The sequence below is a fragment of the Lygodium microphyllum genome, chromosome 13, assembly GCF_053477565.2.
Source record: "Lygodium microphyllum isolate KBCC chromosome 13, Lygodium_microphyllum_v1.1.10, whole genome shotgun sequence".
NCBI classification, from domain to species: Eukaryota; Viridiplantae; Streptophyta; class Polypodiopsida; order Schizaeales; family Lygodiaceae; genus Lygodium; species Lygodium microphyllum.
In genome coordinates this window covers 112,997,837-113,017,809 of record NC_141147.1, presented here as the reverse complement: position 1 = coordinate 113,017,809, position 19,973 = coordinate 112,997,837, and the positions used below count along the sequence as shown (strand labels likewise).

The following is a 19,973-nucleotide window of genomic DNA, read 5'->3' as shown; positions in this document are numbered from 1 at the left end:
GCAAGTCTCTAGAAATTATAGAAAACACCAACTTGTAATCAACTAAATCATATCACACTTATCTACTATTGCCTCAATGTGTTGAAATTTTTTAGTTTCAGCAAAAGCAACACCCTATCCAATGTAATAAGAGTGCCCAACATCACTAAAAACACAAAAGCCCAAAAATTTGACTGTCCAATGTGCAAGATTCGAGTCAATTTGAGACTAAAACCATAGTACATGTGCCAATGTCTATTAAACATGCAAGAGCCCTGAATTTGCTAACTGAAACATCTATAATTTTTTTACGTAATTTATGCACTAAAGTACTTGTTGAAGTAGAAATTGATCCTTTTCTACAAAAGCCATTTGCTTTGGTGCTGAAATTTTGAGTAAAATAATAAAATATACATGTGACATTTGATAACAAACAAGATGATGTGGTAGGCCGGAGTTGCTGGAATAGCTAGCAAACTAGCTAGTAGGGTTGACATCGGATGGCGGGCAGCAGACTAGAAGGTGGCGATATCTGTAAGGTAGCAATCTAGCTGAGTTGGTGGGTGAGGTTGCAAGGCAATGGCAATCTATAGGGTGAAAACTTGACTGAGCTCACAAGCAATACTATAGTTAGCTAAGTTGGCGTGTGGAGCTGTAGGGCGGCGAAAATTGATTGTAAGGTGGCGGATTGGTCATGAACCAACTCTCATAGTACTTGTTATTGAAGATTGACATCTCAGCTTGATAGAGTGTACAATAGAGAGAGTGTGTGTGGTCACTGCTTGACACTTGATTGATGAAAAAGTGAGATAGCAAGTACAAAGTATAACCCTTAGACTTTAGGGTTATGTGAATTACTTAAAGTGCATTCACACATATGTGTGTAATATGCAGTAAAAAGCAGCTAAAGTGTATAACATAAATACACATGAAACATGATTTGACTGGGGTAAAAAACCCTGTTATGAATAGTAAAAAGTACCGCAGGACGCTAGTGTCCTATGTGTGGATCATTGCCACTTCTCTATGAGAATAGGTGTGAGTAAAATCCAACAGTCGATAGTGTTGGCACTTAGTTTTGTACAATAATTTATTTATTGTTGATAAATCCCTAATGTCATGGTTAAATATGGATATTTCTTTATATGATCTAGAAGCAAATTATGACCATGTCAAGGAAATCAGGAAAGAATATATAGTGCGAGGTTGTAAATATTGTCATGCAATTTAAGAGTGTCTTTGTATTTGAAGGTAAGTTATGAGCACCTAGGCTCGATATTCGAGCTAAATCAAATGATTGACAACAATCTTCTAAACTTTGTGGTCGTTGAAACATCCTTGGTGTTAGTTAGTAAAGCTTGTCCATAGTTGGCGATCTATATGCTTTGTATCTTGATTACACTGCTATGGTTGAGAGACAAGACTCTATTTTCTAGTGTAAGTTGCGAATACTAAAAGTATGGAACGAAACAAATGTCCAAAATGCTTCAACATCTAGACCTATCTCTCAAATATGCATGTTTAGGACCTAGATGGTGTTAATTATCAAGAGAAAAAAAACTCTCTTACATATTACGTTATGTATATATGGAGAGAGAGAGATCAGAGAGGTATTGGACAAAAGTAGTAAGAGTTTTGTCAGTATGCATATTATAGAATATTTGGTACCATGAACATGCATGGTTCTCAAAGTAGTAGTTCCAAAGCCTACCTCTTGTAGACACACAACGTCTAGTGTGTGGAACCTCTAAAATTAATTCAAAACATGTAGGTGATAATAAGATGATGAAGAGCCTTTTATCCACAATAGCAGTAATGTGAAATCCTAAATAAGAATGACTAGTTCCATTTACGTAGACAAATAGATGTGAACACATACCATCTATTTAAGCTGAGCTAAGAATCATGATATATTGAATGAAGGATAGTGAGCTGCTACAGAAATCGTCAAATTGTGCATCTACATCGGACCTTGCATAATCTATTGTAAACCTTGTACTAGATCTTACTCCATGGTTGTACGACAGTGCACAACATTGCTTATGTAGTATATATTGAATGGGTACAACAAGGGAGAACGCTTAGTTATATGTAACTCTCTACAAACTTGGGTGACCTTGTTAATGATAATATAGGTAGAGTTGTCATCCTGGCATGTTAATAGAATGTTCAGACAAGTTTGATCATTCTAAACACTTAATCCTTTAATGAGTAGCATAAAAACGAGGTAAAAGATGCAACGCCTGTTCTGGCTACTGTGTCGTGTTGTCGACAATGAGAACTCTTCACTCAATAACTCATGACAAACAATTTTGCACGCATGATCAGAGCTTATTTAATTACCGATGATCGGAGGCAATGTTTACAAATATCATGGCATCCTTCTGCGCAAAAAACATGTCACCGTAGACGTTGCAGCATCGCAACTCACCAGATGATATTGGCAGGCATGCCAAGTAGACACATGCGTCACCGATACATATGCATCCATATGTGCCGTCGTTGTTATGCAATTTAAACACAAAATTGGAGGTTTCCGTTATTGTTGGAAATGCAGTTGTTCAGGTCCAGGCTTGTTTGGATGAGGCTACCGCTGGTGGATCTGCAGTTGGCGGTCAGAGTGTTTGCGCCGTTTAGGCCTATATTGGAGCAACTTGCTGCAAAGTCGGCGCCAGGGCATACAAGTTGGCCATTATTATTGCTTATTTTAGCGTTCAGATCGATTGATGTGCTCACATCGTTCCCATTCACGGCTACACAAATGGCGCTGAGTACGGTCCCTGACACGCCTTCATTGGAGCAGGATGCAGCGTAGTCACATGACTGTAAAACACGGAAAAGAGTCAATACAAAATTTGCCTGACGTTCCCAGTAGCCAACTATGCTTCAAGATGAGTATAAGCTATCATATTCTGCCAGTACATGCTTTCTGCTCCAGTCAGCAGCGCACTCCGTTAGCAAAGACTATAAATGCATATTAGACATGTTACAACTTACACGACTTGTTCGTAGTTTTAAGCTCGGAGCAATCAGAATAATATTAATAGAAGTAGCAGTGCTGCTACAGTGCACAATCTTGGTGGTAAGAGTGTCAAGCAGCCAAGCTAATTAGGTGCAGTTCACAGCGCTTTTAACTAGCAGAAGGAATTAGACTCACGGCATGCGCGCCTGCGGCGAGGCCGCAGAGGATCACAAGCAGTACGAGCTGGCCGACGTTAGCATGAACAATGCTGAAGGCAGCCATTGGGAGCAGGTGGGATTACAAGAACGACAACGAGGCAATGTAGGTAATGTATGAATACATCGAACATCGACAGGCATACCCTTGCTTTTATAACGGATCTCGGGAATGTGGGCTCTCTTTTTCAAAGCGATTTAACAAGTTCAGCCTGGGATATATCCCAAGACCCAGCCCACGGAAAATCAGCGCACGACTCCTCGACATACAAGAGTCTAGGCGCTGATCAGAGATCAGAGTCATGCACGCACATTGAATATCCTCCAATATATACATGAATATGTTTATATATATATATATATATATATATATATGCATATATATATCATGAATGGCCCTTTGACAAGTTCAGGCTGGGATATATCCCAAACCACGCAAAATCAGTGCACGACTCCTCGACATACACGAGTCTGGGCGCTGATCAGAGATCAGAGTCATGCACGCACATGGAGCCATACATTTACTGAATATCGTCCAATATATAAATGAATATGATTATATATATAAATATATATATATATATATATGCACGGCGGCAGGTCTACTCGTAATTATAAAAGCGGAGGTGGATGACTTTTTATGTTTTGGCAATGTATGACACGTTGCATTTCCACCGCCTCTCATCACGATACTATAGGATCTACATATCGGGCAGCTCTGATCAAATGTTTAGAGTATATATATAACATATTATTCAAATTTTTTATCCCATTTGGAAATTTGATATGTTTGGATTATTCGTAGACAGGTGACCTAGTGTTCATGGAAAATCGTTTTTAGTGTATTTTGTCAAGGTTAAAATGAGAAAAAAAAAGAAATTAGATTTTTATTGGTCCTTTTATTTAAAGGATAAATCTTGATAGCTGGTCTTTATTTGAAAGATTCATCAAAATCTATCCTTTTTTTAAAGATTCACTTATCATTAAACCTTGATTTTCAAGGCATTCATAAGAAAATGTCCTTTAAATTTTGAATATAAATTTGCCAAGACTCAAAAGTCAAGATTCATAAATATGACTTAATATACCTATTAATACATCTATGGCATGGAAGAGAATTTAATATGTAATGTTTAACGCTCCAACTCTTTTAGAAGTTAGTTCCTTAAGTTCTAAAGTTTAAACTTCTAAATCATTATCTTCAAAAAATACAAAACTCTCAAGCTTGGTGGGTCCATTTCAAGTGCTTTGAACCATATTCACTCAACAACCTTCTAGATTTTTAGACTCACACAAGCACTCTCAAAGATTGAGTTAAGCTTCTATATTTATATATATGTAACGAGTGTAGAGAGAGAGAGAGAGAGAGAGAGAGATGGCTTGGATATGTTATCCAAGTATGGTATGATAGCATGTAAGCCTCTTTCAGTACCATTGGAGAAAAATGTGAAATTGAGTGCTGATGTTGGAGATGAGATAAAAGACCCTACAATGTTCAGGAGGATAGTAGGGAGTTTGATTTACATGACTATCACAAGGCCTTGTCAGTCAATTTATGCAGATACCTAGAAAGCCTCATTTGGATGCAGTTAGACGTATATTGGGGTATGTGAAGTCCACTTTACATTATGGAAATTTTTATGAGGTAGGTAAGGACGTACAAGTCTTTGGATACACAGATGCAGATTGGGCTGGCAGCATGTCAGACAGAAGATCTACAAGTGGATTCATGTTTTCCCTTGGTAGTGCAGCAGTTACATGGAGCAACAAAAAGCAACCTACAATTGCTTTATCAAGTATAGAGGCTAGAGAGAGAGGGGGAAAGAAAGCAGGGGAGGGTAAAAAAGAATAGATCAGAGAGATTCAAACATATATAAAATACATATTGAAGTCTAAAAATTTATATATGAGATAGCATTTGTAATGTCTGGTATATTGATTAATTGTTTCTGACCAATGACTCTTTAAAATCTTTTTTAAAAAAATAAGTCATTGCATTACATATTTCATAAATTTACATTAGGCTTCTAAAATTAGTTTTTGTGTTATTGGAAAACATAATTCACTATGTCAAACCTTATGCAATCTTCATTGCCTCATATGCGTGATTTTATTAAAGTGCAATCAAATGAAAATGAGGTATCAGGGTCTAAGCATAGAAGGTAAACAAGAACCTTGTATCTAATGTTTGTAATGAAACAATTGATTTAAAAAATATTGAATTCAAAGAAAAAGATAAGCTTGTAGGAGATGTGGAAATGCTAAGACATCAAACTCTAGGGCAGATTGGAATGAAGCATGGACTAGAACTTTCGATTGGGCATACTTTGATCGTGAATTAGCTAGAATATTTTTCACATTTTGTAAACAAGATCCAAAAGGAAAGAGTGAATTTGGTAAATGTATCTCAATAAATATCCAAATTAGTGTATTAACTGATCACACAAAACCTAAGTCTCATAAGCTAGCCACATATCACTGTGATGTCAAAAAAATATTAATAACTCATACATTAGAGAAAGGAAAAGATAAAACTGATTGTGCATGTAAAGTTCTATTTGCTGTTGTAAATCAAGTAACAAAGCATGACTTATCTTTTTGTACTTACGAACATAGTTTAGAATTACTTGAGGTCCTTGATTGTGATCCTACTGAGATGTATAGAAATGATAAGGCATGTGCCATGTTTATACAGTATATTAGTGAACCTATATTTAAGGCTCAAATTGCTAAGATTTAATTGTCTCATTTTTTAAGTTTAATATTAGACGAGTCTATAGATGTAGGAAATAGGCAAAATATGATTGTCCATGTTTCTTTTTTGGATAATTATGCACTTTCTACCATGTTTCTAGGTTTAATAGAGCTAGATAATGGCACTCCATCTTGTTTGTATGATACATGCATTGATTTCATGTCGAAATGTGGGCTAGATATTTCAAAAATGGTTTGTTTTGGCTATGATGGTGCCTCTGCAATGATAGGTTATCATACTAAATTATCTACTAGGCTGAAAATTGATAACACATTCATGACAAATATTCATTGCATTAATGGCCCATAGGACAAGATTATGTTCAGCTGATATAGTAAAAAATTTTGAAATTGCACAAAGCATTGATTCATGCATGGATTCAATTATTTTGAAATTGCTTCGTAGACAAATTATTGTAAAACAAGTGTGGAATTCTTATGAGGCAATATTAGCATATACTCAATTAGAAAATACGACTCTTTTTGATAAATTAGTAAACTTAGAGTTCATGTATAATTTACATTTTCTATTAGATGTCTTTGATAGATTAGGCATGTTGAGTAGAGTTTTTCAAAGTGATTTTGTGGATGTTATGTCAGTGTCATGACGTTGCATGTCCACCATTGCGAACTTGAGGGTGGAGTTTTTCACCAAGAATTTAAACACATTAGTGAATGTTATTAGGATTTTGTTTTACATTGTGCGTTTTTTTTTTTTTTTTTTGCATTTTGCATGAGCACATGTAGTTAGGCAAGGCCACACACATTGTTTTGCCCAAAACATACAATACCAGGGAAGGTCTATAAATGGGTAGCAAATATATAACTAAATCTTAAGGTTAGGGATTGAAATACACATGGACATTGGTAATGTCCGAGTTGACATGTATGTAATAGGTGGGGATCTTGAGGAGTCCTGAAGAGTTTTTAATGGCTTGCCAAGTAGAGATGCTTTTTCTTATGGCACTTGTTATCAAGATGTACTCAACATAGGCAATTTGATCATTTGGCTTTTGAGCTTTTCCAAAGGATGTAAGAGAAGGGAATAGAAGCTAATAGGATATTTTTCTTGTGCATGATGAAAGCTTGTGGTAAAGTAGAAACTTTACATTTGGGAGTTTGGAACACCACCTAACACTCATCATTGGGGTATTGTTTTTATCCGATTCTCAATAGAGAACATGCATGTGAAGTGTTCCAGATTACCATAGGTACATGAAGAGTTTGATAAGTTGCCAAGTCAAAGCATTGTATCATAAGGCATAATGATCATTGGATATGCCTTGCATGGCCCCTTGAATATGGTCCTCAATTTCTATAGTGAAATACTAGAGGAGGATATTGATCTAGATAGGGTAATTCTTGTAGGTGTGATGAAAGTGTGTGCAACTACAAGAATGATAGGCCAAGGAAGGTTGGTATATGATCATGCCTATCTTAGATCTCAGAAGCTCTAGTTTTCTGTGAACTTCAAAGCACACACAGAAAGGTATTTTTTGATTTGTAGCAGGTCTACCTCACAATGAAATTGCAGCCCAGATCCACGAAAATCTGATGGATGATGTTTAAGAAGATAACTTTGAAATAATGGTTGCGGCCATGGGAGTGAACATGGAAACTACTCAGTTTTTCAAATATGATTTTGAAAAAAATGGTTTGATGGAGAGAGTTAATTTATCCTTAAATTTGGCAAATGATCCTACCATTGAGCATATTATTACTCTAGAATTGCCTTCACAACACTTGAGTATCTAGCATATGATCTTGGCAAGCATGTGCTTGTTATTCTCATAGATATGAGTTCTTATGCTAATGCTCTACAAGAGGTCTCTATAGCACTAGAAGAAGTTATTGGTCGTCGTCGATATCCTGGTTATATGTACCTTGACTTGGCCATAATTTATGAGTGTGCAGGAAGATGCCAAGGGAGAAAGAGATCCATCACACAAATTCCCATTTTGACCTTTCCAAACGATGATATTACTTATCCAATTCCTGATTTAATTGAGTATAATATTGAGGGTCAAATTTACATTGATCAACAACTTCACAATCGACAAATTTATCCTCCAATCAATGTTCTTCCATCTCTTTCATAATTGATCAAGAGTGCTATTGGGGAGGGGATGACAAGAAAAGATCAGGTGGATGTTTCAAATCAACTCTATGCCAACTATGCAATTGCAAGCGGAAAAAATCCAAGCACAACATTTTCTACAAAGAGTTTGAGAGATAGCAAAAGAGATCATGGCTTTGGGAGGGAGAGGGAGAGGAAGAGAGAAAGAGAGAGGAGAGCTTCTCACCACCGCCGGTGCCACCATTGCCATTCTTGAAGAAGAGGAGGAAGTGCACAAAGGAAAAAGAGGGGCTGTCACAAAGAGAAAATGAAGAATCCATTCTCATGTTGAGATATCGAGCTCCACTCGTGATATGCCAGGGTGACCGTTGTGCATTTATGTCACCGACTTGTTAGCTGTAGATGCAGTTGGTACACCATCCATGAATAATAGCTAGATGAGAGCTATCCTTATCTACTCTAGTTCATGGCTCAATTAGTATGCCACCTCAGTTAGTTGAGTTTGGTTTGAGACCCATATATAGGGTTCTTCTATTTCTATGTACTAGAGTTCTTTTTTGCTTACACAACTAAGAAGAGGAAAACTGTTTTCAGCCTCCACCTTTGTGTGTATTCCCCCATTGTGCAAGCAAGAAAGCTACAAGTGAGACTCCTTCCTTCTCTCCCACAATCTTGACATGATATTAGAGCCTTGTTCGTGATAAGGAGCTCAAGAAAGCAAACCAAGTTCGCGGTGTTCTGGTAAGAGGACCAGTGTTGCTTTCATTTTTCTGTTTTGGGAGCAAGTCTCTGCAGTAGGTAGCACAACCGGAAAGTGCAAGAGTGCATTGTCTCAGGTTAAGACGCCCTTCGCAGTGAAGCAAGAGGGCAGTATATGCTATGGGAGAGGCCTTTAGCCCTTGGTGACCCTGTTTTTTGATTTGAGGCCATTTCGGGGCCTGTTTTGGAGGCGGAAGTTTTTTGCACGCACTCAAGAAAAGGCCCTATTTTATGCTGTGCGACCACTGTTCTACAGGTTGGTGAAAAGTTATTGTAGAAATTGGATCGTATGCCTGTGCGCAGAGACATTGGGAGTTACAAAATCATCCTTGTTGCCTGTTGATGCAAAATCGTCACTAGGAAGTGACTGTGTGGTCAAATACCACTTTCTTCAGTTTTGCAGATTAGCCCTTGTGAGGCTGAAGCTGTGTTCTTTGCAGTGACAGAATTTTTTGCAGTGTTCTGTAATGGCGTCTGATTCTCTTTCACAGATTGTCACTGAAAATCTTGACAAGAACAACTTCCAAGCATGGAAGTTTAGAATGACGAATTTCCTTATAGGAAAAGGATATTGGGAATTCGTTGCAGGAAATGAAGAAGAACCAGTTCTTCCTGATGTTCCCAATCAACAGCAAATGCAGGCATTTAAAGCATGGCATGAGAGAGCCAGGAAATTTATGTACTGGCTGTTTATCAGCATTTCAGACTCTATGATTGTGCATATTCAAGATGCAAGTATGCCAAAGGAGGCATGGGATACTTTGTCAAAAATGTATAGCACAAATACGCAAGCCAGGAAAATGCAGCTCAAGCAAGAGTTACACAATGTGCAAAGAGAAAGTATGAGCATCAATGACTACCACATGAAGGTGAAAAAGATTGCAGATGCACTTGGTTCCATTGGGTCCCCAGTGGAAGATGATGATTTAGTTTCTGTGACCTTGAATGGTCTAGGAAAGGATTATGCACAGTTCCGAACATCCATTTTCGTCCATGAAAGATTTTCTAATTTTGAGGAGTTGATTGCTCTTCTAATTTCTGAGGAGCAGAGAAATGGTGGTGCATCTTCTTCAGGAGAAACTTCAAAAGAAGCTGTCTTCTACTCAAATGCTGGAAGAGGTAGAGGCAGAGGTAGAGGAGGCCGATCTGGAGGCCATGGTAGAAATCAGAATATGCAGCAAACTCAAGAAAACTAGTCCTATGGAGGAGGATGTGGTAACTCTAGAGGCAGGGGGAGCCAAAGAGGTCGTGGTGGATGGCAAAGAGGCCAAAATGCAAACAGCAATGTTGAATGCTACTACTGTGGTAAAATGGGTCATATGGCTAAAGAATGCTATAAAAAGCAGAATGACATCATGAATGGAAAATTGCAACAAGGGAATTATGCATCTTCTAGTAGACAGGGTGATGACAGAAATGAGCATTTGTTTATGGTGCAGCACATGACCAATTCTGTGAGAAGTGCAAAAGAAAGAAACGATGTGTGGTTTGTTGACTCAGGTGCATCAAACCACATGACAGGTCATGCAGAATGGATGCAGGATGCAAGGAAAATGGAAAATGGAAAAACCATGATTTGTGGAGACTGGTGATGATACTGCACATCCTATTGTGCAAATTGGAAATATTCATTTGTCTACGCAGGATGGGAAAAAGAAATACCTGTCGGATGTATTTCATGTCCCGAATATCACCAAGAACCTGGTTTCTGTTTGTCAAATGGTTGAGTAGGGCTTGCAGGTCAGATTTAATTCTCATGGATGCTTTGTTGAGGATATGAAAAATAAAGGTTGCTTGATAGCAAAAGGAAAGAAGAAGGGCAGAATGTTTACGTTGGATGCAGACATGCCTGAATTGAGTGCAGCAATGTTTGCACATGGGACCGGTGTAGTTGTATATATTGATATCTGGCATAAACGCATTGGTCATGTTAATGTACAATGACTTAAATCAATGCAAGCCCAAAATATTGTTGCAGGATTGCCTAAATTCAAGGTTGCAGAAATGCATAAGGTATGTGAAGCCTGTCAATTTGGAAAACAGGCAAGGAAACCATTTCCTAGACATGTTCAAGAGAGTAAAAAGCCATTGGAATTAATCCACTCTGATGTGTGGACTACTAAAGCTGCATCTCTTGGAGGCTGTCATTATTTTGTCACTTTTATTGATGACTACAGTAGAAAAGTTTGGGTGTATTTTATGACAAAGAAAAGTGAAGTTTTTGGGCATTTCAAAACTCTTAAAGCTATGGTTGAAAAAGAAACAGGCTTGCAAATAAAATGCCTAAGGTCAAATGGAGGGGGAAAGTACCTCTCAAATGAGTTTGCAAGGTTCCTGCAAGAGCATGGCATAAAAAGCAGCAATATTCATGCAGTCATACCCCACAACAAAATGGAATTGCAGAAAGGAAAAATATGTATATTGGAGAGGTATCTCGTGCCATGCTCAATGAAAAAGACTTGCCAGATTTTTACTGGGCTGAAGCAGTTGCTACAACAGTCTACATAATGAACATGACTCCCACTGCAGCAATACATGGGATGGCTCCAGAGGAGAGGTATACTGGTAGGAAACCAGATATTTCTCATTTAAAAATTTTTTGTTGCATTGCCTATGTTCATGTGCCAGATGAGTTGAGATCTAAGTTGGATCCAAAAGCTAAGAAGTGCATCTTTATTGGTTATTCTCTGCAGTAAAAAGGCTATAGATGCTATAATCCTTCTACTCGTAAGTTTACAGTGAGCAGAGATGTTGTTTTTTATGAGACGAGTAGCTGGTATAAACCAATAAATGTGATTGATAATGTAGATGCACAAAATGGTAATGCTACACAGAATTCACAGTAGTAGTCACAAGATATTAGTGGACCTGGAGCATCCTCTAGCAGTGGTTCACATTCTTCGCCATGGACATGTAGATTGAGATCAGGAGAATCTTCTCAAAGCAATGCAGATATTGGTATGCAGGTATCACGAAAAGGAAAAGAGAAGGTAGATCGGCCCATGTTTGATGTGAATGCAAGTCACTCTTCTGTGGATGGTGAATCCAGTGGCTCAGAACAGAGCATTGATGATGAGTTGGGTATTCCTTCTATTGTTACACTTGGAGTAAGGAAGACTAAGGATGTTTTGAGAGCACCTGGGAGTGAACCTACTTTGCGCAGGTCTACCAAAGCTAGGTATCCTATGGATAGGCTGAAATATGATGGATTTACAGCCATTCACTATGCATATATGGTCAAAGTGATACAGGAACTAGAACCAAATTCTTTTGAGCAAGCCATGGGAAAAGAAAAATGGGAGAAAGCCATGGATGAAGAAATGGATGCCTTGGAAGCAAATGCTACATGGGAATTGGTACCTTTGCCTAAAGGTAAGAATGCAATTGGTTGTAAGTGGGTTTATAAGGTGAAGCACAATGCAGATAGTTCTGTGAACAGATACAAGGAAAGATTAGTAGTCAAGGGGTATGCACAAACATATGGCATTGATTATGAAGAAACATTCAGTCCGATTGCAAGGATGGCAACCGTAAGAGTAGTCATTGCTATGGCTGCATCAAAGGAATGGTCTTTACATCAAATGGACGTAAAGAATGCCTTCTTGCATGGTGATTTGCAAGAAGAGGTATATATGGAGCAGCCACCAGGTTATGTGCATGCTATTCATCCTGAGCTTGTTTGAAGGTTGAAGAAAGCCTTGTATGGCTTGAAGCAAGCACCTATAGCATGGTCTGACAAGATAGGACAGTATCTTGTAACTATTGGCTTTCAGATTTCCAAGGCAGATTTCTCACTTTATGTGAGAAAAACAGAGAAAGGTATTATGCTACTTGTCATTTATGATGATGATTTGATTATGACAGGTGACAGTGATGAAGATATCCTTCATGTGAAAATGCACTACAAGATATAGACCTTTTACCGACGTCTAAAGCGACGAAAATACAAACAACAAAATTTGCCCCCGTTGTCGCAAAAAGCATTGTTATTGATGACGCCATAGAAACGTCGCAATATGCGTCGCTATTTAGCGAGGCCAATAGCGACGCGAGCAGTAAATTTGCGATGCAAATAGCGACGGTAACAGGGAAAAAAAAAAAATTGGCAACTGTGTGCTGTATGAGAGCCATACAAAATAGTTTCTGCACTACTGTATACAAAGCACTTGCAAACAAAAAGAATGTATACTGAAATCATAAAGCTGATACATGAAATAAATACATGATCGCATAAAATGCGATTGGTACAATCATGAAAGGATATCACTAATACATAGAAAATGTCTACATAGATTAGGCGACTAAAAACTAAAGGTGTGTGAGCTCCAAGGATCCAAGGGCGAGCTACAAATCCTCGTCCCCCGAAAGCTCGTCCCGCCGCAAAGGAGCATTGAACGGATTCTGCAGAAAAAGAAACAACATATCAATCCACTATACAATAATGTATTCAAATATCTCATGGTAACTACGAACAAGAAAGATGAGTGACTTACAGGGCCGCCGCGTCTATACAATCGGTCGATCAATGCATTGAGACCGTGCCTCTCTGCATATCGAGTCTCAAGGCCTTGCGGATCGTGATTTGTAATGGAGTGCTACAAAGAAAACAAAATGCTAACTGTTAGAAACATGATTGTCAGTACAAAGAATATTTCAAAAAAACAAATAAGCAAAACAAAAGAGAAACTTACAAACTCCTCCAAATATGTCTTGTGGCCGCCACTCCCAAGATGATGCACCACTCCGGCCTCGAGTCGTGTCCTCGCCGCCTCCCGCTCTGCTGACTCCAATGTCCTGGCGAATTTGTAGCCTCCTCCCTCAGTCGGTGCTAGTCGTCTGCATCTAACCACTCGGGCTTTGCAGCCCCACTCTTGATTGCCTTGTGTGCATTGGATCGTCTATGTGACATGTATGCACGCATGCAATCCTTCATCCAGCCCATAGAGAATCTATCTACTGCGGCTGGCACCGGAAACTCCTCGTGCAAGGATGCTACTATGTAGTCCTTTCTCCCCTCTGGTATGTTCTTCTAATGATCCAGGACGTTGTGCCGAAAAACTTGTTGGCACAACTCCCTCATGCGAGCCATCACCCTCCTCCCCTCATCATTCATGATAACCACTCCTGACCTACTATCAACTAGGTATCCATAACCCCTAGGAGTCTGCCTAAGATGGGTCCTCTCCCATCTCCGTCCACGCTCCTGGGCATATCCAGGAGACCCCTGTACATCCGATGTACCGATAGGGGTACCCTCTCTCGGAGTGCCACTCAAAGGGGGTGCCACCAAAAGGGGTGCCACCTGCTGACGGTTGCGCAAAAGCTGGAGTAACTGGAGTAGACGTCCCCACAGGTGTGACAAATTCTGGAGGTGATGCAGCTCTAGCTGAATGACGAGACGGAGACACCACGTCCATGTCTCCATAGCAGCACCCCCTGATCCCGATGCAGTCCCTCCCTCTGGCCCAAGTCGTGAGCGTCTGCTCGAAGCTGAAGCATCTGATCGCGCTGAAGCAGATCTAGTAGAGCGCCTTGAGGAAGAACGAGACACCTCCCGGTCTGCCATCTCTTTGAATCTCGCGAGCTGATCTGGAGACATGCGTGCTATCATGTCCTGAAACTCCTCATCGCTCATCCCTCGACTCATCCTGAAAATGTCACCTGCACAGATAAAAAATGATGTTAGAATAATCAATTTAAACTATATAAGCCACAGTAATATAAATCATTTTTGAAAAACCCCTCTTAAAATGCATATCTTATGTACCTTTATGGAAGATCTAAACAATGAATTGAGTAATACAATTCTCCAAGAATGAAGTATTCTATGGTCCCATGTTAATCTCCTGATACAACTTTGCATACACTGGAAGGTCGATAGACATGTCACCACAAAAGAACGGGTCTGTCTCTTTCTCAAAAAATTCTTAGACTTCTGTATTTCCATCATTGTTAGCCGATGCGGGCTCCAAACTTGCAGTGGCCTCCACCCCTTGTAATATCGACCCCTCTATTTACATATTTTCTTCATCTATGCCTGGAACATCGCTTTGATCATATACTCTCGCACTTCGAGGAGTTGAAGGTATAACATACCACCATCGAGGTTGTTGGGGTTTGGATAGAAGATTACCTGTTCACAAACACGTACAAAGCGAGTTCAAACCATTGTGACATAAACCATACCGTATTACAATTAGCAAGCAAATGACTCTTTGCACCTGTTCACAATGGGCCGGCAACACAAAGGTGTCGCGCAAATCCGTCCATTTTTTTTCGGAATCTATTTCGAGAAATCCAGATGGACCTCGTCGAACTGTTGCTCCAGCTCCTCCAAGTACCACTTTGAACCACTGCACATCGAATAGTATCATGGAGAAGCTACGGTAATCCACCGTAATAATACTTTGCAAGTTCCCAAAATACTCCATCTCATCCACAACCGTGTTTGGATCCGTTGCTCGTCGCCGGCTCTCTTGCTCAAACCTTGCCATGACACCACAGTCCATTGTGGAGCGCATTTTGTCGTGGAGCACATTTTGTCAATATGCTCCACGCGAAAATGCCGTCCGCGCGACCACGCTGCACTATATATTTTGTACTGTACATTGAAACACTCAAATTAGATGTAGCAAGCAAATTTAGATACGACACATTCTAAACCCCTCATTACCTTTGGACTACATCCCCTCGAGAACTCCCACTCCTCCATTGAGACCTCTGTCCCTTCGCTGGATGCTGCGGTCAAGGCTCCATGCAACCATCATGTTGACATAAACCGTGGCATCTCCTCCATGCCTTCGAGATATCAAATCGCTCGGTGACATGTACTGTGTCGGAATTCAGCTCGCACTTCCTCTCGATCTTGCCTTGCAATCTGGTCCTTGGCGAGCCACGTCTCCATGGAGGCATGGTGCAACATACAAAAGCGATTCACCTTCTCTTCCATTGAGGCATCCATTCTTTTTTCTACCCCATTTCCAACCACCACATCTCCAGTCAGCCTATCATCGTCCTTCAGCGTCCATAGCATTTCAGTGTCTGGTTCCACCGTTGGTAGCCATTGTGAGATATGCACTAATGCCTTTGACACCAACCAACCTTCCGCCATGCTACCTTCTGGATGAGCTCGTTGTCGCACAAAGCCTTTCAGGGTTTTCATGAAGCGCTCCAGGAAGAACATCCATTGCGTATGGACATGTCCAGCAATCTCCACTTCGTCCACAAGATGCACAAGAAGTGAACTTGTATCGTGAGCATGCTAGTGGGCAGGTATTTCTCAAAGAGAGAGACCGTCTCAACTGCTCCCCGCCTTGCGGATTCAATAGAGGACGTCTTAATCTCTTTCTGTGAGATCCATTGCACCAAAGTCAACAACTTGTAAATGGCCCCGCGAATTTCTGGAGTAAGGCATCCTGCGATCGCGATCGGTAGGACAAACTGCCACAAATGAGAAAGCATTATGAATAATGGCTACTTTTTAAATTACAAAATGCCCACGCTAATTACAATCCATTCTGTTCACAAACCTGACGTATCTTATGCCAATCATGGGATTTTAGCCCCGACAATTGGTCATCTTTAGAAAATGCGGACCTGAGAGAACACATCACAGAGGCTAACTCGGATGTTGCCTTATGCAACTGGTCCTTAGGCTGCATCAGTTCTTCATAAAAGGAAGCGTACAGCTATTGAATACAGGTTGTCACTGACAATTCAATGGAACTCTGAATGTCTTTACATAGGAAAGGAATTGCATCTCCCGAGACTAGACTGTTCAGTGAGGGGACTGATATATCCAACGAACCTTCTCGATGTGCTCTGAACAGGTTATTACATGTGAGATAATCAGGGAGATCACTGCTAGAGGTAGCAGGAATGGGCACTGAAGGAAGAACTGGAGGAGCTTTATCCGCTACCCGCTTCAAGCGTTTGTGCTGTATGACCAGGGGAGGTGGAGAATCATCATCCTCTATATCAATGGGTTCTGACTCATCTGAAGGTGGAGGAGGAGATACTAGATCTGATGGAGGAGGTGGAGGCACACTCTTCTGTAAACCTGAGTAGGTCAAGAAGGCAGACAAATACGATCTATAGGTGACATTAGTAACATTGCCCCTGGTGACTTTGACGAAATGTTGATCCATTTTAGTGAGTAGGTAAGTGCTCCAATCAATAGTTACTCCTTTTAACACCATCCGTGAAGCTGTGAAAAGCTCTTTGGATAAGTACTGGGATGGCGTTTTGGCAGGCATAAACCTGTATTGGAGAAACTGACAGACCATCTTCCACACAGGATCAGTGATCATGGAAAAGGAAACTCCTGAAGAGTTGATCACCTTCTTAACATCCAGAATTTCCCTTGTCTGCTTTTGTAACAGCTTCAAAATCTCGTCATTAGAGAAAAGCTGGCGAGTGGTAACAAAGGGTTTATCTTTGGAGGGAAGAGAAAGAGCCTTCCCGAGGCCTCGAGGTGTCAAAGTCATAGAAATACCCTGGACCAGTCCTGACTTCTTGCTGTAGGAGGCCAAAAATGCGTCACACATCGATGGATCCTCTGGAAGCAATGGAAAGGAGGCATCCACAAAAGCAACGAGTGCCGCCTTCGTGAGAGGCTCAAAAGTAAGTAGGAAAGAGTAATCCCTACTAACTAGTGGGATATACTGGATAGGGGGAGGAGCGTGAGAAGGCGCCATTCAGATGGTTACACACACACCACAAACACAGACAATCAAGGAGAATGCCTGCAAAGCAACAAACAAAAACCAAGGATAAGATATCAACCAAGGTGGTAAAACGTGACTCGACCAACTATCCCCAAGCAAACCACATCCTAGAAAAAGTTCGACATGACCTCTAGACATATGCGACCGAAAGCTTCATGCTATGCAACATGCAAACACCCAAATCCCCGTATCAGGCAATAAAGAAAAAAAACTACACACTGTACCCTTAACCGTAACAAAGACACTGAACCAAAACATCACCACAACCCACACACATCCAGACCACAACTTTTGATAATCAAGGTTTGACCATGAAGACAACTCCAAAGACTTCGCATACCCATCCAACGAAACTGGGTTCATTAAAAAGGGGAAATAAGTGCAGTGAGGGGGAATTAATTTAATGAAAGGTCCATTTTAATAAATTATTAAGAATGGGTGAATTTTTATTAAGTGATAAACCTTATCAAGAAAACGGCGGTTTCTTCTTAAAATTTTAATTACCAATTATTAGGTTAAAGTGGTGCTTTAATCCGAATCCTGGACTTCGATACCCAAACGAGGTCTCTAAATGCAAGTTCATTTATTACAAATTAAGGTGATGTGGAGCGCTTTTTTGCCAGCGCGTGCTCTTGTGACGGCTGGTTCATTTTAATTAAAAATATTAAAGTGCCTCTTTAGCGCACTTAGCGCGTGCTAAGTGAATGGTAGGGTTTATTTTTATTTTAAAAAATGGTGTGTTTAGCGCGAATGCGTGTGCCATGGTGGTGTGCAGGGTTCATCATTTTTTTATTTTTTTTAAAGAAATTAATCGTGATGTTTGGGGTAGTGGGAAAAAGATAAAAAATAAAAGAAAAATGCTTGGTAGTGGGTGTATGTGAATGCAAAGAATATGCTCTCCCCAATCCAAAAATATCTGGATTTTTTTCGATATTTTTAGGTGGTGTTTTGAGTTAAAAAAGAAAATTTTTTATTTTAATAAATTTAGGTGTTTAATGAAGTATTTTTACAGCTTAGAAAATATGTTAAAAATAAGTAAAAATGGTAAGGAAAAATATAAGAATTTTTTTGGCAATTAATTTGGAATTTTTTAGCATTTTTAATGACTTTTTCATTTTGTGGGGTATTTTTAAAAGAATTTTGGAATTTTAAAATGGTCAGAAATGTTTTTTCTTAAATTTACAAGTGGAGAAAAATATGGCCATGGGTGGCAGAAATAGTAGAAATTTTGCTAGATTTTTGTGTATTTTTTTCAGAATTTTTAAATGAGTTTGTTTACTTTTTCAATGTTTTGTTTTGTGTTTTTTTTTTGTTTTTGTGTTTTTAAAAGGGTTTGCGGGTTTTGGAATAAAAAATTCTGGGAAAATACCTAGAAATAAGCTGCGTGGCAGTTGCGTGTCCGCAACCAACGAACAAGCTCCCGCACCCGATTCCGCACCGTCACACGATCAAGCACACACGCGCGCATACACACTTGCACGTGTGTCTGCGTCTCGAGGGTGGCTGCGGGTGGGACGGGGGTTTATGGAGGGGGTGTGGTGAGCTACTGTAGGGGAACACGAGCTTACAGGGGGGGTGAGTGTATGTTTGGTGGGAATGGGGGCTTAGATAGAGAAAGGGTTAGGTGCAGGGGGGAAAGGGTGTTTAGGTGGGGGGTGTAGTGGGTAGTGTGAATGGTGGGGGGGAAGGGGGGCTTAGGTGGGGGGTGTATTGGGTGGGTTGGCACGTGGTGAGGAGGTGGCAGTCAACGGCCAGGCGGGAGACATGGTGCGCTGTCGGCGAGCGGGACGTCACGCAGGCGGTGCGAGCGGGCGCAGATGAAGGCAGGGAGGACAGCACAGGGGGGCGCGAAAGGGGGCGTGATGGCGGGGCCACAGGGCGGCCACGCCAGCAGAGGAGCAGGGCATCGGCGGGGAGGACGGCTCACGGCGGGCGACAACGGCTGGCGCAAAGGGCGACGGGGACGGCCACACGGTGCAGGGGCGACGTCATAGGGCACCGTGCTGAGGGCAAGGATGTGGCGGCGTGAGGCGGGCACACGGCGGCAGCGAGGCAGGTACTGGGCGGCGAGGAGCAGCGGCCAGGGCTCCATATGGCGCCGGCTGTACGACGGGCTCAGGCGTCGTGGGAGAGGGGAGAAGAGGGAGGTGGAGGAGGGGAAGAAGAAGGAGGAAATGGAGGAGGAGGGAAGAGAAGGAGATAGAGGGGAGAAAGGAAGTACGCAGGGAAGGGAGAGGGAGAGAGGGAGGGAGGCGGTTAGGATGGGGAGGGGTTGGGGTAGGAGGGGGGATAGGGAAAGGTGGGGGTGGGGAAATGGGCGGGAGGGTATGGGCAGGGGCCCATGGGGGGTGCCCGGGGAAGGGTAGGCATAGGGGGTGGAAAGGTTAGGTTAGGGAGGTTTAGGGTAGGGACCGAAGAAGGTGCCCAAGGGGTGGGGTACCCCTGTCCCGCGCCCGTGCGCGAGGCGGGGTAAAAAAATTTGCCGTGATGGGATTGAAAGG

The 19,973-nt window shown here is 41.0% G+C and overlaps 1 pseudogene; it reads left to right on the top strand.

Moving 5' to 3' along the window:
- Nucleotides 1–7,509: 7,509 nt before the first annotated feature.
- LOC148027079 (V-type proton ATPase subunit B 2 pseudogene) lies at nucleotides 7,510–19,501 on the top strand (annotated as a pseudogene).
- Nucleotides 19,502–19,973: the final 472 nt, after the last annotated feature.